Source organism: Choloepus didactylus, chromosome 21 (genome assembly GCF_015220235.1).
Source record: "Choloepus didactylus isolate mChoDid1 chromosome 21, mChoDid1.pri, whole genome shotgun sequence".
Taxonomy (NCBI): domain Eukaryota; kingdom Metazoa; phylum Chordata; class Mammalia; order Pilosa; family Megalonychidae; genus Choloepus; species Choloepus didactylus.
Genome location: NC_051327.1, coordinates 4,440,506 through 4,466,848, shown reverse-complemented (window position 1 = coordinate 4,466,848; position 26,343 = coordinate 4,440,506). Strand labels below are relative to the sequence as shown.

At 36.6% G+C, this 26,343-nt stretch overlaps 1 protein-coding gene across 1 annotated transcript in view; it reads left to right on the top strand.

Moving 5' to 3' along the window:
• LOC119518036 (ATP-binding cassette sub-family A member 3-like) overlaps window positions 1–26,343 on the top strand; it is a 204,228-nt gene that overhangs the window by 10,473 nt on the left and 167,412 nt on the right. The gene's annotated exons all lie outside the window — the stretch shown is intronic.

Genomic DNA, 26,343 nt, shown 5'->3' with positions numbered 1-26,343 from the left:
ATATAAAAATCCTATGTAATTTATCAGTGTATTTATATAATCTTTTACCCTTTCATAATCATTATCATTGTATTTCTTTAAATTTTTATTTAGATTTACTTGTGAAATTTTGATTTTAATAATCTAGTGTACATATTTCAAGGTACTGATACAGCTTGATTATTTATAGCTATTTTAATTAGAAACTATTTTATTGGGTTTATGAACAGTTTTTAATATAACTATAGTAATAAGTAAATAATAAGAAATAAAAGTTATCATACAAACTACATAAAAAGTATTTAATGTGGGGCTTTGCTTTACCAAGAATGATGCAGACACTTTAGGAAATTATTCAACAAAATAAACAAGCTCTGACCAATTTAGCATAATTCTTCAAAGATTGAAATAACTACATATTCAAATAAAGTAAATGACTAAGAAAAGTATGAAATGAAATTTGACAGACCATTGTGTGGTCATTGAAAATAATCATGATGAAATCTTAAAAGCAAAGCTCAGATCTCTATTATGGAATTATAGTTATGTAAACTACCTATTCATCAGCACAAAACTGTGATAAATATCCAAATATGAATATAGTTGCTATGTTAGGGTGGCAGGATTGTGTTGTGCGTTATTGTTATTTTCTTTTCATAAACATTTTAAAGATTATTTTTCTAATCATAAAATTTAAAAGGGAATATGATGTGGTATTTTTTTTCCAATTTATGCTGTTGCATTATGAACTTAGCCCAGGGTATTACCTTGTAAGTGTTTGGTGAAAAAATTAGAAAGCTGGATAATGCTAACATTTGCCAGAGATGTGAGGATGTAGAAACCCAAATGTACTGGTAGAGGAAGGGTGCATAAATTGATATGGCCATTCTGGAGAGCAGTCTAGCAGTGGAAATCAAATTAAGAATATACTTCTGGATAAAATCCCTAAATAAATTATTTTATGGATCCAGGAGAATGAATATGTGTGTATGTGTGTGTGTGTACACATTTAGATATGTACATGATACAACATAAAAATAATGTATATTAATAAACTAATTGACTAAAGCATTTAAGCCCTATTTTTATTGTTGAATTATCTACTTATTCCATAAAATCTTATCCTAATATAGCTTTGATTTACCCAAGAGTTCTAGATAAAAACACAGTATTATTTAAATAATAATGTATTTTAGCCTTAAGCTCTTTCCTTCTCCAGTAGTAATAGGTAACATTTTTTAGTTCTTTCTTTGAACTACTATTATGAGGTAGGTCCTTATTATATAATTTTGCAGGGAAAGCACCTGAGTCTCAGAGCGATTCTGTGCTAAAGATTAAATAAGTCATAAGCATTGGAGTTGGGACTTGAACAAAGGCTGTCTGTGTCCAGAGTCTACATCAAACTTTCCCCCAGTATGGTATCAAAAGCAATACAAAACATACTTGATTATGTAAATATGATCCTCCATGCTATAGCTGAGAATATTCACACTGTTCTCCAGTTTATTATAAGGGCCTTTTGGGAAATAAATAAATAATCTTGAACTTAATATCTTATCAATTCCTCCCTCCAAAAGAATATTGGTATAAAACAAACAAAAAACAAAAAACAAAACAAAACAAAAAAGAATATTGGTACAGACTCTAGGTTTCCATGGATAGCTGCATTGGAAACCTATGCTTAGAAGTTGACCTTGTCCAATGAAACCAAATATTCTTTAGAGCAGTGCTCCTCTGATGAAGTTTCAGGTATTTGGTTTGTGTGTGTATATGTGTTTTTAAAAATTTTAACGACTGTGGACCAGTCCTTTTGTAAAATACTTGAAAATGAATTATTAGAGACTTTTGATTGAGTTAGGATGTAGAAGGATGTGAAAGACCTTCACTTCTGCAGTAGCAATAAGAAAAGAAATGACTTTTCTTTGGTGCTATTGAAGAGTCTTGGGTGCAAGGAAGCTTTGATGAACTGAATTCCAGAGATGGGCAAGCCTTTCATAGGTGAGCAGAGCTGCTATGACTTCCATATCTGGGAACAAGTGTCTGGTCTGCATATGAGTGGGGAAGTCCCGGATGGAGACACTTTATAGTGATAAAGATAAAACAGTTGTCTGTTTAACAACAGTGGGGACTGGTGGGGTGGATTAGAATCTGGAAGAGCCCCAAATCAAAATTAAATGTTTCAATTTAACAGTTTTCCCTCCTTAACTCTGGAATTTTTGCTCAGCAGTTGTTAATGGAGGTAGGCTAGAAAGCAGAGAGAGTATATTCAGTCTCCTAGTGCTTCTAGTCTGGGGATCTGATGGAATTGAATCCCAAGGTAATCCAAAATTACCTGAAACTGCAGCACAGCTTTGTCCTACTTCAAATCCTGAGAAAATAAAAAAAAAAAAATACCTGTTCATTGGCAAGGCCACAGGGGATGAGAGTATGGGCAGAGGGATGAACATAGATGTCCTTGGTCCTGTTTGAAAGCAGAACAGAACTCAACTCAGGTTCAGCTCAACTAAACTCTTATGGAATTTGGAATATGAAATTACGGAATCACTCTAGCTGCATGAAAGTGGAAGGGGGTAGTAATCTTAAGGAAAAAAAATGAAACAAAAATTATACTTTAGTTTCTACTGTCTTTTAATTATATCTACCATGAAATCTAAAATTATAAGATATACAAGGAAGCAGGAATATATTATTCAAAAACAGAAGAGTCAATATAAATAGGTGGGCACATAAACAAGATATAAGAATTAGCAGATAAGGACTTCAAAATAATTTTATGGATATGTTGAGAAGATGGATAGAATGGATGAAGACATCAGGAATTTAAGGAAATATATATGTATGGTAAAACTGAAACAAATGAAAATTCTATGAAAAAATACAATATTTGGAATAAGAGATTCATTGGATGGGACTAACAGCATTCTGGACACAACAAAATACAGGATCAATAAGTTTGAAGACACATAATATATTTTCTGGTCTAAAGCAGAGAGAGAAATGAATGGCATTATTCAGTTGTAAAAATTAATGAAGTATTGATGAATACTACACTGTGATGAACCTCAAAAATATTATGCTATAAAGATAGTTATACCAATCAATGGAATTGAATTGAATGTTCAGAAATAGACCCTCTCATCTATGGACAATTGATTTTGATAAGGTGGTCAAGTCAACTCAACTGGGACAGAGCAGCCAGCCTCTTTAACAAATGGTGCTTGGAGAACTGGATATCCATATCCAGAAGAAAGAAAGAGGACTCCTATCTCAGACCTTATACAAAAATTAACTCAAAGTGGATCAAACACATAAACATTAGAGCTAAGACCATAAAACTTTTAGATGAAAATGTAAAGAAGTATCTTAAAGATCTTGTGAGAGGAGGTGGTTTCCTAGACCTTGGACCCAAAGTGTGAGCAATGAAAGAAATAGATAAATGGAATCTCCTCACAACTGAATACTTTTGTGCATCAAAGGATTTCGTCAGAAAAGTAAAAAGGCACCTATGCAATGGGAGACAATATTTGGAAACCACATATCAGATAAGGGCTTAATATCCAGAATATATAAAGAGATCCTACAATACAACAACAAAAATATAAACAACCCAATTAAAAAATAGGCCAAGACTTGGACAGACACTTTTCTGAAGAAGAAATTCAAATGGCTCAAAAACGTATGAAAAAATGCTCAATTTCACTGGCTATTAGGGAAATGCAAATCAAAACCACAATGAGATATCAGCTCACATCTACTAGAATGTCCATTATTAAAAAAAAAGAAAAAACAGAAACAGAAAATTACAAGTGCTGGAGAGGATGTGGAAAAAGAGGCACATTTACTCACTGTTGGTGAAGCAAAATATTAGATATTATATGATTCCATTTATTTGAAATGTTCAGAATAGGTAAATCCAAAGAGACAGAAAGGAGACCAGTGGTTCACAGGGCCTCAGGACAGGAGAAAATGGAGAGAAACTGCTTAGTAGGTATTGGGTTTCTTTTGGGGGTGATGAAAATGTTTTGGAAGTAGATAGAGGCAGTAGTTGCACAACATTGTGAATGTACGAAATGCCACTGAATTGTACATGTTGAAATGGTTATCTGTTATGTGAATTTCACCTCAATTTAAAAAATGAACACAGTCTTTATGACCTGTGAGACAATATTAAATGTCACCTGTTTGTAACTGGAGCAACCATACGAAAAGGGGAAACAGAATGAGGCAGAAAGCAGGTTTAAAAGTGTTGGATATTTTTCAGGTTTGATGAAAATTATAAACTTAAAGATCCAAAAAGCTCAACAAACCTCATTCAGGGTAAATACAAAGTAAACCATACCTATACACATCATTGTCAAACTAGGGAAAACCAGAGATAAAGAGAAAATTGGAAAAGGATCTTAACAAAAAAAAGATATCACATACATAGGAATAGCAATAAAAGTAATGGCTGACATCTCCACAGAAACAATAGAAGCCATACAACAATGGAAAATATCTTCAAAATCTGATAAAAAAGAAACTGTCAACTTAGAATTCTATCAAAGATATCCCTCAGAAATTAAGGTGAATTAAAGACATTTTCAGAAAAATGGAAACTAAATTTGTCACACTACAAGAAATCCTAAGGAAAGCTCTCCACAGAGATCTAATACCAAGGAAAATCATTTCTACAGGAAAGAATAAAGTACACTGGAAATGATTATACATAAAATAATGAAAAGAATTTTTCTTTTCCTGATTTCTTTAAAAACCTATTGAATATATATAACAAAATTAATAACTGTTGTTATGGGATTAGAAAATATATACCATGCAAATACTAATTGTAAGAAAGATGGCATGGCTATATTAATATCAGAAAACAGAAACCAAGATGAGGAATATTATCAAATATAAAGAGGAATTTTTGAAAATGATATAAAGGTCAGTTGATCAAGAAAGCATTACATATATATTCATATGCATATATACATATATGCAAATTTTTACATATATAACTGATAACAACTCCAAAATGCATGAAGCAAAAAGTTATGTAACTAAATGAAGAAATAGAAAAAGCCATAATCATAGCTGTAGATTTCTGTGTGCTGATCCAAGTACACAGAAAATCAGTAAATAAATAGAAGGTTTGATCGACATTGTAAATTAAATTGGCCTATTTTTGTGTATGTGTGTGTGTACACTATACTCAGCCACTACAAAAATGTATATTCATTTTAAGTACATATAGCACATTCACAAGACCATATGTGGTGGCATAAAACAGGTTCAATAAATTTAAAAGATAGAAATCAAGCAGGGTGTATTATTGAACCACAATGAAAATGAATAAGAAATTATTACAAAAAGATAGAGAAAATCCAGACTATTTGGAAATTTAGCAAGACATTTGTAAATAACCTACAAGATGAAATCATAAGGGAACTTCAGAATTTTTTCATACTGATAATAAAAACACAACATAAAAATTTTAACTTAAAATGAATATATTAGAAAAGAAGAAAGGTCAGAAAGATGCTTTAAGGACTGCCTTAAAAGGAAGAAAATGAAGAGCAAATTAAATCCATTGAAAATAGATGAAGGAAAATGATGAGTGAAAATGGATGACATAGAGACAAATAATAGAGTAAATCAGCAAAACTAAAAAAATAGTTCTTTGAAAAATCAGTAAAATCAATAAACTTCTAGCTAGAGTTTACAACAGTAATTTTAAAAACATTAAAAACATAAATAACCAATATCAAGAATATGACTATTGAGTCTATGTAAATTGAAAGAACGACAAATTACGAAGAACTTTATAGTTATTTACATCTTAGAAACAGTTTCTCTGAATAAAATGAAATGTACAAAACTCACATAAAAAGAAATAGAAAATATTCATGGCACCTATCCTCAATATTTTTGACTGTATAATTAAAAACCTTACCACCCAAATATTCCAGGCTCTGATATTTTTACGGATGAATTCTGTCAAACACTTAGGAAGTTCATACACAAATTTACAGTCTTGAAGAAGAGGAAATTCTTCCCAATTTTCTTTATGAGCTATCATAACCTTGATACCAAACGCTTACAAGATCTTAGGAGAAGTATTACAACATTCCTCATGAACGTAGAAGTAAAAATATTTAACATAATGCTAGTTAATTGAATCAAGCAATATATACAAAGGGTCACATGTAATTACCAATAAACTCTACCCCAGTGTTTTAGTTTGCCAGAGCTGCTATGGCAAATACCACACAATTGGTGGATTTAAATAAGAATTTATTGGCTAACAGTTTTAGAGGCCAGAAGTTCCAAAGCAAGGCATTAGCAAGGCCTTGCTTTCTCTCAAGGTCTAGCATTTTGTTGATGCCCTGCCACAGTGCTTGGGGCTCCTTGATTTGTGCCTCTGCCTCCCTCATGCGGCAATGTCTGTGGTCTCCTGTGGCTTTCTGTGATTTCTGGCTTCTCTGACTGTATCCAAATTTCCTCTTTATAGGGACCCCATTAATAAGGATTAAGTCCCACCTTAATTCAGATTGGCCAAATATAAATCTTCAAAGATCCTATTCATAAATAGTCCACACCCTGACTCTCACCTTAACATATATAAAGATACTATTTATAAATGGATTCACACCCACAAGAATGCAAATTAAGAATATGTCTCTTGTTATGGTATATGATTCAATCTACCACAGTTTGCCCTCTGTAACCCCCAAACTACACATTCTTCCCACATGCAAAATGCATTCACCCCATCCCAATATCCCAAAAGCTGTAAGCCATTTCAGTAACAACTTGTTGTAACAAGTCCAAAGTCTCATCAGAATCAATTATGGGTGTGGTCTGTCCTGGAACACAGTTCCTCTCTGTGGACCTGTGAAACGTAGTAAACATGTTATCTGCTTCCAAAATGCAGTGGTGGGACAGGCATAGGCTAGACATTACCATTCCATCAGGGAGAAATTGGAAGGGAAACAAGGGCCACAAGTCCCAAGCAAGTTCAAAGCCCAGGAGGGCAAACTCCTTTAGATTACAAGGTCTGAGAGTCATCTGTGGATTGGTGCTTTGTCCTCTGGGCCTGCTGTAGCAACAGTGCCACCCTTTCCAAGCACTGGAGCAACAGCTGTGCTATTCCCAAAAATCAAGCATTGGTGGGGGAGCCACATTCTCACCAAACATTAGGGCAGAAGACATGCCCCTCCAACAATGAAACATAGGTCCTACTCTATCCAAAGGCAGGGCCAGGAGCCCCTCTCTCTTGCCCAAACAGATCTCTTCAGCCCAGACTCCTTCCATAGTCCTGCCCTTGAAGTCATTTTTCCTACCTTTCATCCCATTTCTGTCCCTTTCAGTCCAGGCTGGCAGTGCTTCTGCTTCTTCAAAATTATAAAAACCTTGTTGGTTTCACCTGTAGGTACAGTTCAAGGGGGTCTAATCCACCAGATAAAAGGATCCTTCCTAGATAAATGTACATTTCCAATCCTGACTTCCTCTTAGATGGCTGACTGGATCCATGGATCATACACCTAATCTCTTTAGCAAAGGGTGGTTCAGCTATACCCTTGCATGGAGGCCCATTCTCTGGAGGGCCCTTATAGAGACACTTCTGGCTCTAGATTCACAGCATGCTATCTGGATAGTTTGAGAACTTTCCAGTCATCAATTGCTGGTTCTTTTGTGCTTAACAGTTCATTCCTCAGTTTATCCCTTTCCTTCCTCATTTCACTATAAGCAGCAAGGAGAAACCAACCCACACCTTCCACACTTAGCTTGAAATCTCAACTATTTTTCCCAGTTCATCAATTATGAGTTCTGCCTTCCATCTGACTTCAGAACACAATTTCACCAAGTTCTCTGCTACTTTATAAAAAGGATCACCATTCTTCCTCTTTCCAATAACGAATTAATCATTTCCTTCTAAGACTTCACTGGAAGTGTCTTTAAAATCCATATTTCTGCAAACATTCTGCTTATGACCATATATTTATTCTTTAAGATGATAGAAACTTTCTCTACAGCTCTCATTTATTTCTTATCCCTTACCAGGATCACCTTTAATATCCATATTTCTACTGACAGTCTCTTCAAAGCACTTTTTCTATGGGCTTCTTTGCTTTTTCTATCAGGCACTTCAAAAGTCTTCCAGCCACTACCCATTACCCAATTCCAAAGCACTTTCACATTTTAGGTATTTTTAATGGCAGCACTCCACTTTCCAGTACCAGAAATAGTCTTAGTCAGGGTTGTCCAGAGAAACAGAACTGACTGGTTATGTGTATGTGTATGCGTATGTGTATGTGTATGTGTATATGTATTTGTAAGTATATAAAGAAATTATAGGAATTGGCTCACATGATTCTGGGGGCTAAATCTGAATTCTATAGGGCAGGCTACAAGCTGCTAATTCTGATAAAGGTAATTTTGAAGTCTGGCAAGTCTGAACTCCATAGATCACAAGCTGGAAAATCTAATAAAAGTGAAGCTGAATTCCCCAGGGAAGCTGGCTGGGTGATTGAGAGACAAAAATTCTTTCTGATTTCTGAAAATTTCAGTTATGGCTCTTTTTAAAAAAAAATTTTTCTTAAGTGGAAAGTTCTTTGACATTACATACATTGAGAATACTGTGTAACTTTCACCATTTCCAGGTTATTTTCATCATCCCAAACCAAGACTCATACTCATTTAGCATTATTCCCTCTTCCCTGAACCATAATCCTGCTTTCTGTCTCTATGAATTTCCTTATTCTAAGTATTTCATATAAGAGAAATAAAACAATATTTGTCCTTTTGTGTCTGGATTATTTCACTCAACATGATGTCTTCAGGGTCCATCCATGTTATAGTCTGTACTAGCACTTCACTTCCTTTTATGGCTAAATAATATTCCATTGTATGAATATACCAACTTTTCTTTATCCGTCCATATGTCGATGGACACTTGGGTTGCTTCCACCTTTTGGCTATTGTGAATAATGCTGCTATAAACACTGATGTACATGTATTTGTTCGCACCCTGTTTTCATTCTCTTTATGTAGAATTGCTGGACCACATGGTAATTCTATGTTTAAATTTCTGAGGAACCACCAAACTGTTTTCCACAGTAGCTGCACCATTTTACATTAACATCAATGTATGAGGGTGTCTATTTCTCCACATCCTTGCCTATACTTATTTCAGTTATTTTTAATAATAATCATCTTAGTGGGTATGAAGTGGTATCTCATTTTAGTTTTAATTTGCATTTCTCTAATGGCAAATGATGTTGAGCATCTTTTCATATACTTATTGGCCATTTGCATGCCTTCTTTGAAGAAATATCTGTTCAACTCCCAGGCCCATTTTTAGTTGGGTTGTTTGTCTTTTGTTGTTGAGTTGTAGGAGTTCTTTATACATTCTGGATAAGATACATGGTTTCCAAATATATTTTCATGTTTTGTAGGTTATCTTTTCACTTTCTTGATATTGTCCTTTCATGCACAAAAGATTTTACTTTTAATAAAGTCCATTTTACCTATTTTCTTCATTGCTCATGTTTTTGGTGTAAAATATAAAAATCTGTTGACTACTACAGATAATTCCCTATATTTTCTTGTAATAGTTTTATAATATTAGGTCTTATATTTAGGTGTTTGGTCCATTTTGAAATAATTTTTGTACATGGTGAGAAATAGGGGTCCACGGTCATTCTTTTGCATATTGTCCAACACCATTTGTTGAAGAAACTATTATTTCCCTATTGAAATGGACTGGGCACATTTGTCAAAAATAAACTGTCCATAGATGTGTGGATTTATCTCTGGACTCTCAATTCTGTTTCATTCATCTGTATGTCTATCCTTATGCCAGTACCAAATCCAGCCAATGAGGATGGATCCCTTTCCTTAGGATCTGACCAGCAGCTTGGGGTGAACTAATTAAACCCACCTGAGGGTGGGAAAAAGGACTTCATCCCTACTTGCCTTAAAGATGTAGGACAGGGTTTACCCCTTAGTACCCTCTGTACTCTTTAACCCTTCAATATTGCCAAGACTAAGCAAGGATCCACCTGGCAACAGTGAAGGGGAAGAGAGCACAGAGCTTCAGGGAGTTGGGGACAGGACCTGAGGAGGGCAGGAGGGAGAGATGGGGAGCAAATGGCAGAGAGAGCTCTGCCCTCACAGGACATCATTTCCCGGTGGTGGGGAAAAGGCCACACCTCCTAAAAATGTTTTAATTACTATAGCATTGTAGTAAGTTTTTAAATCAGGGACTGTAAACAAACACTCCTTTGTCCTTCATTTTCAAGACTGTTTTGGCTTTTTGGGACCCCTTGCAATTCCATATGATTTTGAGGATCAGCATTTCCATTTCTACAAAAAAGGCTGCTGAAATTTTGATAAGGATTGTGTTGAATTTGTTGATCACTTCAGGCAGTATGGGCATCTTAATATTAAGTCTTCCAATCCATGCACATAGAAAGTTTTCCATTTTTTAGAGCTTTAATTTCTTTCAGTAATAATTTGTAGTTTTTCAGTGTACAAGTCTTTCACCTCTTGGTTAAATTTATTCCTAAGTATTTTATTCTTTTAGATGCTGTTGTAATGGAATTTCTTTCTTGACCTTCCTGTATAGATTGTTCATTAGTGGTTATGTTATAGCCTGCAACTTTGGTGAATTTGTTTATTAGCTCTATTAGCCTTCTTGTAGAGACTATGGGTTTTCTATATATATATATAGGATAATGTCAACTGCGAATAGCGGTAATTTGACTTCTTCCTTTCCAATTTGGATGCCTTTTGTTTCTTTTTTTTTGCCTAATTGCTCTGGCTAGAACTTCCAGTACAATGTTCAATAACAGTGGTGACAATAGGCATCCTTAACTTCTTCCTGATCTTTATGGGAAAGCTTTTAGTCTTTCACCATTGAGTATATTTGCTGTGGGTTTTTCATAAATGCCTTTGCCATGTTGAGGAAGTTCTATTCCTAGTTTTCTGAGTTTTTTTTTACTGTGAAAGGATGTTGGATTTTGTTAGATGCCTTTCTGTATCAATTGGGATAATCATGTTTTTTTTTTTTTTTTATCATTGTATTAATGTGGTTTATTACACCAATTTATGTTCTTGAGTTGAACCATCCTTGCATTCCTGGAATAAATCCCACTTGGTCATGCAGTATAATCCTTTAATATACTGTTGTTTCGATTTGCCAATATTTTGTTGAGTATTTTTGCACCTATATTCGTAAGAAGTATTTGTCTGTAATTTTCTTTGGTGTTGTCTTTATCTGAATTTGGTTCAGAGTACTGCTGGCCCCATAAGAATAAGTTAGGAAGTAATCCCTCCTATTCTAGTTTTTGGAAGAGTTTTGGAAAGATTGGTGCTAAATACTTAAATATTTGGTAGAATTCAGCAGTGAAAACATCTGGTCCCAGACTTTTCTTTTGGGAGGTTTTGGCTACTGATTCAATCTTTTTACTTGTTCATAGGTCTTTTCAGAACTTTTATTTCTTTTTGTGTCAGATTAGGTAATTTGTATGCTTCTAGGAATTTGTCCATTTCATCTAGGTTTTCTAGTACCCTTTCATAAACCTTTTTATTTCATAAAGTAGTAGTGTCCCCACTTTCATTCCTGATTTTAGTTATTTGTTATTTGTGTCCTCTCTTTTGTCAGTCTGACTAAAGATTGTTGATTTTGTTATGCTTTTCCAACATTTGGTTTTCTTGATTTAGTTCTCCCTATTATATTTCTATACTCTTATTTCATTTATCTCTGCTTGAATCTTTACTAATTCCTTCTTTCTACTAGCTTGTGGTTTAGTTTGCTATTCTTGTTCTCATTTATTTAGGTGTGAAGTTAGATTATTGATTTGTGATCTTTATTCTCTTTCAATGTAGGCATTTAGAGCTATATATTTCCCTCAGAGCACTGCTTTCACTCATCCTTCACTTTATTGGTGTGTCATGTTTTCATTTTCATTTATCTCAAGATATTTCCTAATTTCCCTTGTGATTTCATCTTTGTCCCATTGGCTGTTTAGTAGTGTGCCAGTTTGAATGTATTATTTCCCCCAGAAAAAGCCATATTCTTTGATGCAATCTTGTGGGGCAGATATATTAGTGGGGATTAAGTTGGAACATTTGGATTAGGTTGTTTGCATGGAAATATGCCCCACCCAACTATAGGTGATAACTGATGAGATATTTCCATGGAGGCGTGGCCCCACTCATTCAGGGTGGCCTTGATCAGTGGAGCCATATAAATGAGCTGATGGGCAGAGGGAACTCAGTGCAGCTGTGAGTAACATTTTGAAAATGAGCTACAGCCAAGAGGGACACTTTGAAGAAAGCACAGTAGCTGCTGATGAGAGACAGTTTGAAGACAGCCGTTGAAAGCAGACTCTTGCTCCGGAGAAGCTAAGAGAGGACAAATAGCCCAAGTGCAACTAAGAGTGACATTTTTGAGGAACTGCAGCCTAGAGAGGAACATCCTGGAAGAAAGCAATTTTGAAACCAGAACTTTGGAGCAGACACCAGCCACATGCCTTCCCAGCTAACAGAGGTTTTCCGGACACCATTGGCCATCCTTCAGTGAAGGTATCCGATTGCTGATGTGTTACCTTGGACACTTTATGGCCTTAAGACTGTAACTGTGTAACCAAATAAACCCCCTTTTATCAAAGCCAGTCCATCTCTGGTGTTTTGCATTCCGGAAGCATTAGCAAACTAGAACAAATAGTGTTGTTTAATTTCCACATATTTGTAAATTTTCCAGTTTTCATTCTGTTATTGATTTCTAGCTTTATTCCATTGTAATATGAGAAGATGCTTTTAAGATTTTGATATTTTAAATTTATTAAGGTTTGAATTATGACCTAACATTTGTTCTATACTGGAGAATGATCCATACCCATTTGAAGAGTGTGTATTCTGCTATTGTTTGATGGAGTGTCCTATATATGTCTATTATGTCTATTTGGTTAATACTGTTGTTAAAGTCCTCTATTTCCTTATCAATCTTCAGCTTAGATGAAAGTGGTGTTATTGAAGTCTCCTACTATTATTGTAGAACTAACTTTTTTTCCTTTCAATTTTGTCAGTTTTTTGCTTCATATATTTTGGGGCTCTGTTGTGATGTGAATGTATGTTTATAATGATTATATCTTTTTGCTGGATTCAACCAGTTATCAATATGTAATATCCTTCTTTGTCTCTTGTAATCTTTTCTGACTTGAAGTCTATTTTGTCTGAGAATAATATAGCCATTCTCACTCTATTTTGATTACTTTTTGCATGGAATATATTTTACGACCCTTTACTTTCAACCTTGTTATGTCTTTGTACTTAATGTTAATCTCTTGTCAACAGCTTATGGATGGTCATGGTTTTTTTTTATCCATTCTGAAAACCTGTCTTTCAATAGGGGAGTTTAATCCATTGACATTTTTAATGTAATTTTATTGAAATATATTCACATACCATACAATCATCCAAAGTGTACAGTTGTTCACAGTTTCATCATATAGTTGTGCATTCAATACCACAATCAATTTTTTAACACTTTCATCACTCCAAAAAATAAAAATGAAAATACGAATAAAAATAAAAGTAAAGAACACTCAAAGCATCCCATTCCCCTCCTCACCTCTCATTAACTTTTTTTGAATTGAAATATATGTACATATAATACAATTATCCAAACTGTAAAAGTTATTCCAAGTGTCGTCTTATAGTTGTGCATTAATCACCACAGTCCTGTTTTGAACATTTTCATTACTCCAAAAAATAAAAATAAGAATAAAAGTAAAAGTAAAAACAACACTCTAAACGTCCCATACACCCCCTCCTCCATATTATTCATTTCCTTTTTGTCCCTATTTTTTCTACTCATTTGTCTATACACTAGGTAAAGAGAGTGTGAGTCATAAGGTTTTCACAATCACATGGTCACTCCATGTAAACTATATAGTTATATGGTTGCCTTCAAGAACCAAGGATACTGGATTGCAATTCAACTATTTTGGATATTTCCTTCTAACTATTCTAATAAACTAAAAAGGGATGTCTATATAATGCATAAGAGTTACCTCCAGAATGACCTCTCAACTTCATTTGAAACCTGTCAGCCATTGAAACTTTATTTTGTTCAATTCTCCTTCCCCTTTTAGTCCAAAAGGCTTTCTCAATTGCATGATGCAGGGTCCAGGCTCATTCCTGAGAGTCATGTTCCACATTGCCAGGGAGATTTATACCCTTGGGAGTCATGTTCCATATGGGGGGAGGGCGGTGAGTTTACCTGATGGGTTGGCTTAGGGAGAGGCCACATCTGAGCAACAAAAGAGGCCCTCTGGGCGAGACTCCTAGGCACATTATGAGTAGGATTAGCCTCTCCTTTGCAGTATCAGGCTTTGTGAGGGCAAGCCCCAGGATCCAGGGCTCAGCCTACTAAGCTGGTGGTCCCCAAAACTTGCGAGAATATCAGGAATTCCTCAGCTGAGGAAGTTTAGTATTTCCACATTTATCCACAGTCCCTCAAGGGAACTTTGTAAATACTTTTTACTCTCTGCCCAAATTACTCTGGGTTGTATCAGGGCTTCATGCTAACCCATACAAACAATAAGGTCTCACTCCCTAGTCAAGGTTCCATGTAATTATGGCATTTGAGTAAAATGACAATACAAGTTAAATTATATAGTGTGCTACAGAAAATATAGAGTTTGCACCATATAACCATCTCTTCCTTTGGTCCCACCCAGAAGTCAATGTTTTAAAACACAGTTAGTATCATCCTCTACCTTTAGTCAGATCTACCCCCATCTCAACCAAGTCCATTTTGTTTATATCTTCAATTGAAGTCAGATCTCCTTTTCAACCTCTTTAGCAGTTGCTTCATGGGGCAATGGAGACACTCACAGCTGCCAAACTCTGGCTCTGAGTCCCAGCCACCACACAAACACCCAAAGCTCTAGGGATGACCACGTCACACACAAACAGCTCAGAATCTCAAAATTTAGAAATAACTGTTATAACTCATGAATAAATGTGACTGCTGTAAGAGCTTACAATCCTTTATGTAGGCCTTCCCCTGATAGCCCATGCTCCCAGATTCAATTCTCAGAGTTTACACATTGTTATTAGTCTATACTAATGAGGCATTACAATGCCTGTCCTCTCATTTCTGGCTTATTTCACTCAACCTACTGTCCTCATGGTCCATTCACTTTGTTGCATACCTTATAACTTCATTCTTTCTTGCCGTCCCCTCATGCAAAAACTTTCTTATATTTGTACATTTAATCACACATTGACCACTCTTAAGTTTCACTAAGTTATATAGTACCAGTCTTTATCCTTTATCTTTCCTTCTGCTATCATACAGACCCCTAACTTTCCTCTTTCAACCATACAGTTTTTCAGTGAACTTACAATATTGTGCTACCATCACACAGTATTGTGCTATCCATTTCTAGATCTACACAATCAATCCTCTAGAACATTCTATACTCCATCAACATCAAATGTCCAATCTCTATGCTCTTGCTCTCTCTTCATATCTTCATTTCTACACTCTTCTCCAAACCTCTCTCTTCTGTCTTATCTGTCTGTAGCACTCCCTTTAGTATTTCCTGTAGAGGAGGTCTCCTGTTCATGAACTCTCACGGTGTCTGTTTATCTGTAAATATTTTAAACTCTCCCTCATTTTTTTAAATTCAGTTTTACTGAAATATATTCGCATACCATACAGTCATCCATGGTGTACAATCAGCTGTTCACAGTATGATCATATAGTTATGCATTCATCACCACAATCTATTTCTGAACATTTTCCTTACATCAGAAAGAATCAGAGTAAGAATAAAAAATAAAAGTAAAAAAAGAACACCCAAACCATCCCCCCCATCCCACCCTATTTGTCATTTAGTTTTTGTCCCCATTTTTCTATTCATCCATGCATACACTAGACAAAGGGAGTGTGATCCACAAGGTTTTCACAATCACACTGTCACCCCTTGTAATCTACATTATTATACAGTCGTCTTCAGGAGTCCAGTCTACTGGGTTGGAGTTTGGTAATCTCAGGTATTTACTTTTAGCTATTCCAATACATTAAAACCTAAAAAGTGTTATCTATATAGTGCATAAGAATGCCCACCAGAGTGACCTCTCAACTCCATTTGGAATCTCTCAGCCACTGAAACTATTTCGTCTCATTTTGCATCCCCCTTTTGGTCAAGAAGATATTCTCAATCCCACAATGCCAGGTCCATATTCATCCCCGGGAGTCATATCCTGCATTGCCAGGGAGATTTACACCCCTGGGAGTCGGGTCCCACATAGGGGGGAGGGCAGTGATTTTACCTGCCAAGATGGCTCAGTTAGAGAGAGAGAGGGCCACATCTGGGCAACAAAGAGGTACTCAGGGGGAGACTCTTAGGCACAATTATATGCAAGTTCAGCCTCTCCTTTGCAGTAACAAGCTTCATAAGGGCAAGTCCCATGATAGAGGGCTCAGCACATCAAACTGCCAGTCCCAATGTTTGTGACATCAACACCAGTCCAGGTGAGAAAGTCCAACACTTCTGCACCTTCCCCCAGCTCCTCGGGGCGAGGCGGGGGGAACTGTGAATATATTTTTTATTCTCTGCCCAAATTACTATGGGATGTGTCACTATTTTACTCTAACCTATACTAACCTACTGTATCTTACTTCCTATTCAAAGTTCCATGTAATTGTAGTGTTTGAACAAACCGACTGTAGAGTTATACTGTTTAGAAAATATGGATCCTGCACCAAATAGACATCTCTTCCCTTGGTCTCACATGGAAGTTGAAGTTTTAAAACACAGTCAGTTTCGACCTTTACCCTTTGGCCTGGTTTGCCCTAGTCTTCACCAGATCTGCTTCATTCATATCACTAATTGAAGTCTGGGCTCTTTTTCAGCTTTTTTTTAACAGTGGCTGTATGCACTAATACTGACATTCATATCTGCTAAGCTCTAGCTCTGAGTTTCAGGTGTCTCAGAGATACACATTGTTCCAGAGACCGATCAGGTTGTACACTAAGGGATCAGCATCTCAAAGTTTAGAGATAGGCATTACAATTCAGGAATAGAATTGACTGCTGTATTGGCTCTGACCCCAGTCTTCTCCCCAAAGTCAGGTGCCCACCATGGCCTGCCACAGAGATGGGAGGAGGGTACTAGGCACCCCAGCAAGTTCACTGTGTGTGGTAATACAAATCTGCTGGCTTCCAGTGATGCTCTGTTTTCCATCAGCTAGCAAGACCTGGGTTTGTTTTGGGTCCCTGCTTTAACAATTGGGTCTTCCCTATTTCTCAGCCAAAATAGGGCTGAGTTTCCGTGCAGAGTGTATGGACCATCTTACGTGTTCCTAAGAAAGGGTCCTTGCAGTTTCTGGACTGTACAACAGATGGTGCTATTCAGTAACTTAATCATCCTCAGAGGTTGCTCTGCCTCAGAGTACAGCTGGGCCAAAACTGTGGAATTCCTATGCCCTCGCTCTTCCGGCCAAAATCCAGCTTGAAGTGAAGCCCTATCCTCTGCACAGCACTCCCCCCAGCCGAGCCAACATTCCAGCTGTCCCCAAGGCAAGGGACCAGCCACAGGCTGCTGACTCTCTGTGGCAAAGTATGCCCTCAGCCGACCTAGCACTCCAGTTGTGTCCAAGGCAAGGAAACGGCTACCAGACATTGCTTCCTTCATGTGTGGGGAAACGGCTTTCAGACCCAGGGCTGGAAATGCGCCTCTGTCCAAGTTTTCTCAGTCTCTTTGTCCCTCACTGATCTGGGCCTTGAAATGTCCTCCCTTGTCCACTGGGTCTTCAAACTGTGAGGGTATTTTTCACTGCTGTGAGATTTTACACTCTGTGTTCCTGGTAGGAAGGTCCCATCTGTTGTTTCTGAGCCTTTCCCACATGGAGACCAAGAGAAGGGGAGGGGAGATGACCAGCTGGTCTGGGATGGAAAATTTCTGCCTGATATTTCTTCTCTTTCTTCATTTCAGCATTTGCAGGGTTTTACTCCAGTCTGTATCCTCCTCCAGAGTTTCCAACAGTTCAGATTTGTCCTTTTTGTTGTTGTTGTTGAATCTCTGGAGAGTAGTTTTCAGTTGCTGTTTATATCACCATGTTGATGACATCACTCTCCCAATCCATTGACATTTTATATAATAACTGAGAGGAAAGAATTTACTTCTGTTATTTAGATATTTGTTTTCTGTATGTATTGTATGGTTTTTGTTCCTTGATTACTCCATTTCTGCCATTTTTGTGTTCACTTGTTTTCTTTTTGTAGAGTACCATTTTGATTCCCTTATTTCCTTTTATCTGTATTTTTTGGTTATTTTCTTAGTTGTTGCTTATGTAATTACAACTAACATCTTAAACTAATAATAATAACAACCTAGTTCAACTAGTACAACCTAGTTTCAGTAGTATACAAACTATCTTTTCCTGTATGTCTCTGTCCCTCCCCTTTTATATTATTGTCTCAGTTACATCTTTATACATTATATGCCCATTAACATAAATTTATAATTCATTTTACACATTTCCCTAAGTCATATAGGGGTGGGGGGGGGAAAGCAATTACAAACCAAAAGTACAATAATACAGGATTTTATATTTACCTACATAGTTACCTTTATTAATGTTCTTTGTTTCTTTTTGTGGCTTCAAGTTGCTGTCTGGAATCCTTTATTTCAGTCTGAAGGGCTATCTTTAGCATTTTTTTGTAGGGCAGGTCTTCTGGTAATGAATGCTTTAAGCTTTTGTTTACATGTGAATTTCTTCATTTTTTCTTCACTTTTGAAATGTAATTTTTCCAGATATAGAATTCTTGTTGACAGTTCTTTCTTTAGGACTTTAAATATGCCATCCCACTGGCCATTCTGGTCTCCTGGTTTCTGATGAGAAATCTGATTTTGGCCTTATTGGGGATCCCTTGTATGTGACAAGTAACTTTTCTCTTTCAGCCTTCAAAATCCTCTCTTTGTCTGGATAGTGGACAGTATTGTTATAACATGTCTTGGTGTAGATCTCTTATAGTCTATCTTCTTTGGAGTTTGTTGAGATTCCTGAATGTGTGTATTCATGTCTTTCATCAGACTTGGGAAGTTTTTGGTCATTATTTCTTCAAATACACTTTCTGCCCCTTTCTCTCTTTTCTTGTCTTTCAGGGATTCCAATGATGTATATATTGGTAAGCTTGACAGTGTCTCACTGGTCTCTCACGCGCTCTTCATTTTTCTTTTTTCTACTCCTCACATTGAATAATTTCTATTGCCTTATCTTCAATTTTTCTGACCTTTTCTTTTGCCTGATCAAATGCATCTAATGAGTTTTTTGTTTCAATTACTGTATTTTGCAACTCCAAGATTTCTATTTGGTTCTTTTCATAATTTTCATCTCTTTATTTTGTTCAGAGTTTTCCTAATTTCTTTTAGTGTTGTGTATATATGGATACCTTTAGCTCATTGAACATATTTAAGACAGTTGGTTAAAAATCTTTGACATATTTCCATATATCAGCTTCCTCAGGGATTATTTCTGGCGAATTCTTATTGTCATATGAATGGGCCATACTTTCCTGTTCTTTATGTTTTGTAATTTTTTGTTGAGAAGTGGACATTCTGAGAATTGTGTAACTCTGAAAATCTAGTTTCACACTCCTTTGGTATTAGAAGGGTTTTGATTGCTGTAGGTTGGAGCCATCAGTTTATGACTTTTACAAAGTATTTTGGCTCCCAAATGGGGTTTAGAAAGTGTGCTGGTTTGAATGTATTATGTCCCCCCAAATGCCATTATCTTTGATGTAATCTTGTGTGGGCAGACATATCAGTGTTGATTAGATTGTAATTCTTTGAGTGTTTCCACAGAGATGCGACCCACTCAACTGTGGGTGATGACCCTGATTGGATAATTTCCATGGAGGTGTGACCCCACCCATTCAGGGTGGGTCTGAATTAGTTCACTGGAGCACTGTATTAGATGAGCAGAAGGAGCTAGCTTGCCACAGCCAAGAGGGACACTTCGAAAAATGCATGGAAGCTGAGAGAGTAGCGGCAGATGAGAGACAATTTGAAGACAGCTGTTGAAAGCAGACTCTTGCTCCAGAGAAGCTAAGAGAGGACAAATGCCCTAAGAGCAACTGAGAGTGACATTTTGAAGAGGAGCTGCAGCCGAGAGGAACGTCCTGGGAGAAAGCCATTTTGAAACCAGAACTTGGAGCAGATGCCAGCCACGTGCCTTCCCAGCTAACAGAGGCTTTCTGGACACCATTGGCCATCCTCCAGTGAAGGTACCCGATTGTTGATGTGTTACCTTGGACACTTTATGGCCTTAGGACTGTAACTGTGTAACCAAATAAACTCCCTTTATAAAAGCCAGTCCATTTCTGGTGTTTTACATTCCGGCAGCATTAACAAACTAGAACAGAAAGTGTCCAGAGAAGAAAAAAAATATTGACTCTAAGATTCTTCTGCCACTTTTTCCTGAGGGGGGTTGGAACAATAGCTTCTCTCAGAGTGGCCCCCACAGTGATCTGAAGTAGTCAATCAAAAGAAGTGGTCATCAATCAGACTGCACCTCCCTGGGTATTGAAGGAGTAGGTTGTTATAGCCAACCCCCACACCAGGAAGCTTCACTAGGAACCCAAGCTGCAGTCCCCACTGTTGTCTGCTATGCAGCTAGGGGATGCAGATGGTAGGCACTGCACAGAGGGTGAAATTCACTGATATTTACCACAATTTACCAGCTTCTTCCTCTTATCTTCCCTGGATGCTTCAGAGTGTTCCACTAGACTCCAGAGTTCCAAATTAGTTGACTCACAGTTCTGTACAGTTGGATTGTTGTTTTGTTGGAGAGACTGATTCCTGGAGTTTTCTCCTGTGCCATCTTCCCACAGTCCCTCTCTCCAGCCTTGGCTTTGAAGATCTCCAACCGATTGGATGAGGATATTCTGCACATTGCTGGGGGCAGTCTCTTTTGCTGATTTTAGATGCAGTCAACTGTAGATACAATCAACTGATTATGGATGCAAATGCACATAAAAAATGCCCTTAGTGTAACAACCAAGAAATGCTTGCTCAACCAAACAACTAGACACCATAGCCTAGCGAAGTTGACACATGAAATTAACCATAACACCCAGGAATGAAAGGTTGGCTTAAATTTTGAAAATCAATCAGCAATATTTACCTCATTTACAGAATAAAATGGAGATATGATACAGTCATCTTAATAGATGCACACAAATCATTTTATACAGTTCAAATCCCAGTAGTGGTGAAAACAAATCTCAAACTTCTAACTTCAGCTTGTAGATGTAGAGAACTGAAAAGAACATCATTACAACCTTTACAAAAGGGAAAGGCTGGGCAAACTGAAATAATGACTTTTTTGAACCCTTCAAAGAATCAAGGTCACAGTGAAAACAACAGATCCAAAATCTCAACAGATAGGCACCTACAGTGAGAAACAGGACCTTACTTACCTGGGACAGACTCTGCTAAAAGCCATATAAGCTGGTAAAAGGATTGAATTTGGCAAGTGTAGGCTAGAGAAATAGTGTGACACATCTAGGGAGCTGCAGATGTAAGAGGTTTTGCAACTGATTCCGACTAATTCCCACTGAAAGGTTTGGATAGAATCCTGATAAAGTTCCTCTATGTTGCTTGCTAGGATAAGGGAACAACAGCTAGTGCTGAAACCCTGCTTGGACCCATCTCTCTATTGCTGCTATAGAACAAAAGCCTTAATCTGCAGGAAGAGCAGTAAACAATGTCACCTTAGGGCACTGATAGAAACCCCTTGCAACTAAGTAAACAGGAAAAGAAAAAGCTCTATCTCTGGAAAAGAGGTAGGATTATGTAATAGGCATATCACTATAGCTGGAGGATGGGCAGTAGCATTTATGAAGGCCGTACTGCTGAGACCCAGCTTCACAGTACCTGCTAAAACTGAAGTTTCATCAGTACATCAGAGAATGCTCTCTCCTCTGCCCACCAACACCACACTAACAAGTTTTCAGTAAAAATAATAGTGAGATATAGCTAGGAGAGCTGCAAGTGACAGATTCTGTCTGGGGAGCAGCACAGAGTAAAGACCCAAAGCCAAGAGGGGAGCAGAACTGGCACACCCTCTGGCAAACTAGCCCAAACCCTAAATATTAGGTTTCTCTCAAGGAATTTTGAAGCCTGTAGCGTTACAATGATGATTACCTTGACAACAACAAACTTGAAACTCCAGCTCTACTCCTGACGAGAGTAACGGAAATCTCCACAGCAAAGGATAGCCACAAGGAAAGTTACATTATCTCTTAACATAAAAAATTTACTTCCATATATACTATGCTATACTACATATCTGGCTTGCAATAAAAAGCTTATAAGACATACCAAGGCAAGGAGAAACACAGTCCAAAAATACACAGCAGTGATCAGAACCAGACTCAATATGATACAGATGTTGGAACTATCAGATGGGAAATTTAAAATATCTATGATTAATTTGCAAGATCAAATGATTAATTTAAGTTGAGAGAAACTATAAGAAAGCAAATAAAATTTTATAAATAAAAACACAATTATAGAAAGAAGAATGCCTTTGGTAGATTCATCAGTAGACTTGAAATGGTTAAGGGAAAAAATACTTAGTGAACAGGAAGGTAGGTCAAGTGAAATTTAAGAAAGGAGCAAAAGAAAAGAATAGCATATTCATCAGCTTTGGGACAACATAAAATGATTGAACACTTCCATTTCTAGGAATATGGTATAGACCAGCTATTCCTTATTTCTCCCACTAAATATAATTAAAAACTGGATATTATATGTAAAACAATTATTAGGACAATCCTGAAAAGTGGGGAAAGAAAGCAGCCCAGCTAGGGGCCTCTGGGTCTGAGAACATCCTGGTGGTGAATTCTCTGGGTTTTAATTTTGTATCATGTATACCAGACTTGGAGCTGAAGAAGCCAGCAACAGAAACAACAACTGGTGCCAGCAAAAATCCCCAATAAAAGGCTGCACCCTCTAGCAAAGGACTAGAAAAGGGGTAACCTAGCAAACAGAAAACTTAGACAATAGTCACTTAGTCATGTAAAGGAGGTGGAATTGATATACTGCCGGCCAATAATGGGTCCCTCCAACCTCAAGGTCAGTGGAGACCATGTGAGAAGCCTAGTCCTCCACCCCTACCTTGCTGTAATGAAGCACTCCTCTCCCTCCCCACTGGATGATGTCACTGGGGGCATAGTAGAGTGGCAGGACTTTCACCATTTTTCCAGCAGTAATGAGACACTCTGACCATGGTATCAGTGGAGACCATGCAGTGAGGTGCAACTTCCACCTGCACCCAGTAGTATCAAGGAGACTCCCCTCAGGTGTCATTGAAGGCTGAATGCGGAACCTGGACTGCTACCTCTACTTATCAGTAACAAAACAGCAGTTTCAGAAAAAGTCAATTAAAACAAAAGGTAAATAAGATCCAGATTTTCATCTTGTAATATGAAAATATCCAAGTTTCGGTTGAAAATTATTCACCATACCAAGAACAAGGAAAATCTCAAATTAAATGAAAAAAAAATAGCCAATCAATATATGTTGTATTGGATTCCTGAGGATGTCATAACAAATTACCACAAACTGGGTGGCTTTAAACAACAGAAATTTATTCCTTAACAGTTCTAGAGGCCAGAAGTTCAAAACAAGATGTTTGCATGGCCACATGGCCACACTCCCTGTCATAGCTCTAGGGGAGGATCCTTTCTTTCCTCTTACAGCTTCTGCTGGTTCCAGACACTCCTTGGCATGCCTCCAATTTCACATGACCTTCTCCTCTCTTTATATTCTCTTCTGCATCTTATAAGAACTCTAGTCATTGTATTAAGGCCCAGCCAGATAATCCTGGATGATCTTATCTCAAGATGCTTAACTTACTACATCTGCAGAAATCCTTTTTACCAAATAAAGTCACATTCACATGTTCTGGGAGTTAGAATGTGAGCACATCTTTTTAGGGGCCACCATTTAGCCCACTACAGATGTTAATACCTAGATGACAAGATGTTAGAATTATTTGGCAAAGATATTAAAGCAGCCATGATAAAAATGCTTCAGTGAGCGATTTATGAACATGGTGAAACAAATGGAGAAATACAAATCCTCAGCAAAGAAACAGAAAGCTTCAATAAGGAAATAGAAGATATATAGAGTCAAATGGAAACTTTATAATTGAAAAATACAATGACCAAAATAAAAGGCTCTGTGGGTGGACTCAAAGGCAGAATGGAAGGGGCAGAGAAAAGAATCTCTGAACTGGAAGATAGAATAAAAGAAAGTACACAATATGAATAACGGAGCAAAAATAGACTTTTAAGAAATGAGTAGTGCCTCAGGGACCTGTGGGACTATAACAAAAGCTCTAATATTCTTGTTATTAGAGTCCCAGAAGGAGAGGACAGAGTTCAGCTGAAGAAAATACTCAAATTATGACTGAAAACCTCCCAAATTTGGTGAGACATAAACCTAGAGATTCAAGAAGCTGAGTGAAATCAAAGATATTCATGTCAAGACACATCACTGAAAACTAAAGGCAAAAAAAAAAAAAAAAAAAAAAAATCTTGAAAGCAGCCATAGAAAAATTATTCCTCACAAATAGGGGAAAACAGATTACTCATCAAAAACTATGGAAGCCAAAAGAAAGTGGCAAAATATTTTTCAAGTGCTGAAAGAAAATAGAACTGTCAACCTATAATCCTGTACCCAGAAAAAGTATCCTTCAGGAAGGAAAGGCAAATGAAGACATTCTTAGATGAAAGAAAGCCATAAGAATTTGTTACTAGCAGAACACTCTAAAAGAATGGCTAATGAAGTTTTCTAAAAGAGAGAAATTGATAAAAAAAAATGAACCTGGGAACATTAGGAAGGAAGAAAGAACATGTAAGCAAAAATATGCATAAATACAGCAGGTTTTCCTTTCTCCTTGAATTTGAGTATGTTGATGATTGAGGCCTATATATATATATATATATGTGTGTGTGTATATATATATATATATATATATATATATGTGTGTGTGTGTGTATATATATATATATATATATATATGTATATATGCAGTCTTATGTAACTCTCAGAGGTTGTAGAGGAAATATTTTAGATGAAATATTATAAATGAGGAAGAGTAAAGGGACAAAGAGTTAAGGTTTCTATACTTCACTTGAACTGGTAAAATTACAACAGAAGTAGATTGTGATAAATTGTGTATCTATAGTGTAATACCTAGAACAATCATTAAAAAAATCTATGCAAAAAGATATACTCAAAAACACTGTAGACAAATGAAATAGTTGACTGTATATGAGATGGACTCCAAGTACTAGAAGAAAGAAAGAATAGGGTGTGAAAAACAATATTTGAAGAAATAATGGCTGAGAATTTTTCAAAGTTAGTGACAGACACCAAACCACAGATTCAAGAAGCTTAGAGATCAATAAGCAGGGTAAATACAAAAACAAACTCCAAAATAAAAACAAAGAAAAAACACACAGGCACATCATGGTCAAACTGCAGAAAATCAAAGGTAAACAGAAAAGTTTGAAGGCAGCTGGCATGTGGAGAGGGACCAGAGGAAGACACCTTACCTAAAGAGGAAGAAGAAAAGAGTTATAGACTTCTTGTCAGAAACCATGCATGCAAGAAGTCAGTGGAATGACATTCTTGAAGGGTAGAAAGAAAAAATTATAGACCCAGAAATACATACCCAATGAAAATATCCTTAAAAAGTGAAAGAGAAATAAATGACCAAAACAAAACAAAAACAAACAAAAAAATCTGAAGGAATAAATTGCCAGCAGACCTATGTTACAAGAAATGTTAAAGGAAGTTCTTCAGGCAGAGGAATATGATATAGATAAGAAAATTGCATCTACACAAAGAAATGATCAGAAATGGGATGAATCAAAAATGAGATAAATTAAGGTAAGCTGTCTTTTCCCTAATTTTTAATTATTCTAAAAGATAATTTATTGTTTAAAGCAATAATAACTATGTATCACAGGATTATAGCACATGTAAAATGAAACATATGACAATAATGGCACAAAAAAAGTATGAGAATTTCGAAATATACTGTTATTAGGTCTGGCAGAAGAGTTAATATAGTAAGGTTGAGATCACTATCTTTAGAAATACCTGCTTGCAAGTTTGGTCCTTGGTTGATGTTTGCAAACTTGGCACTTCATCCATTCACTAACTATAAGGATGGTTCCCTGTGCCTAGATTTTTTGTCCAAACAATCTGGTTTATGCTGACCACCTTCTTTTCTTCTAGGAGTCTGAAATTTTGGTACATGCTAGACAGAGGGTGCACA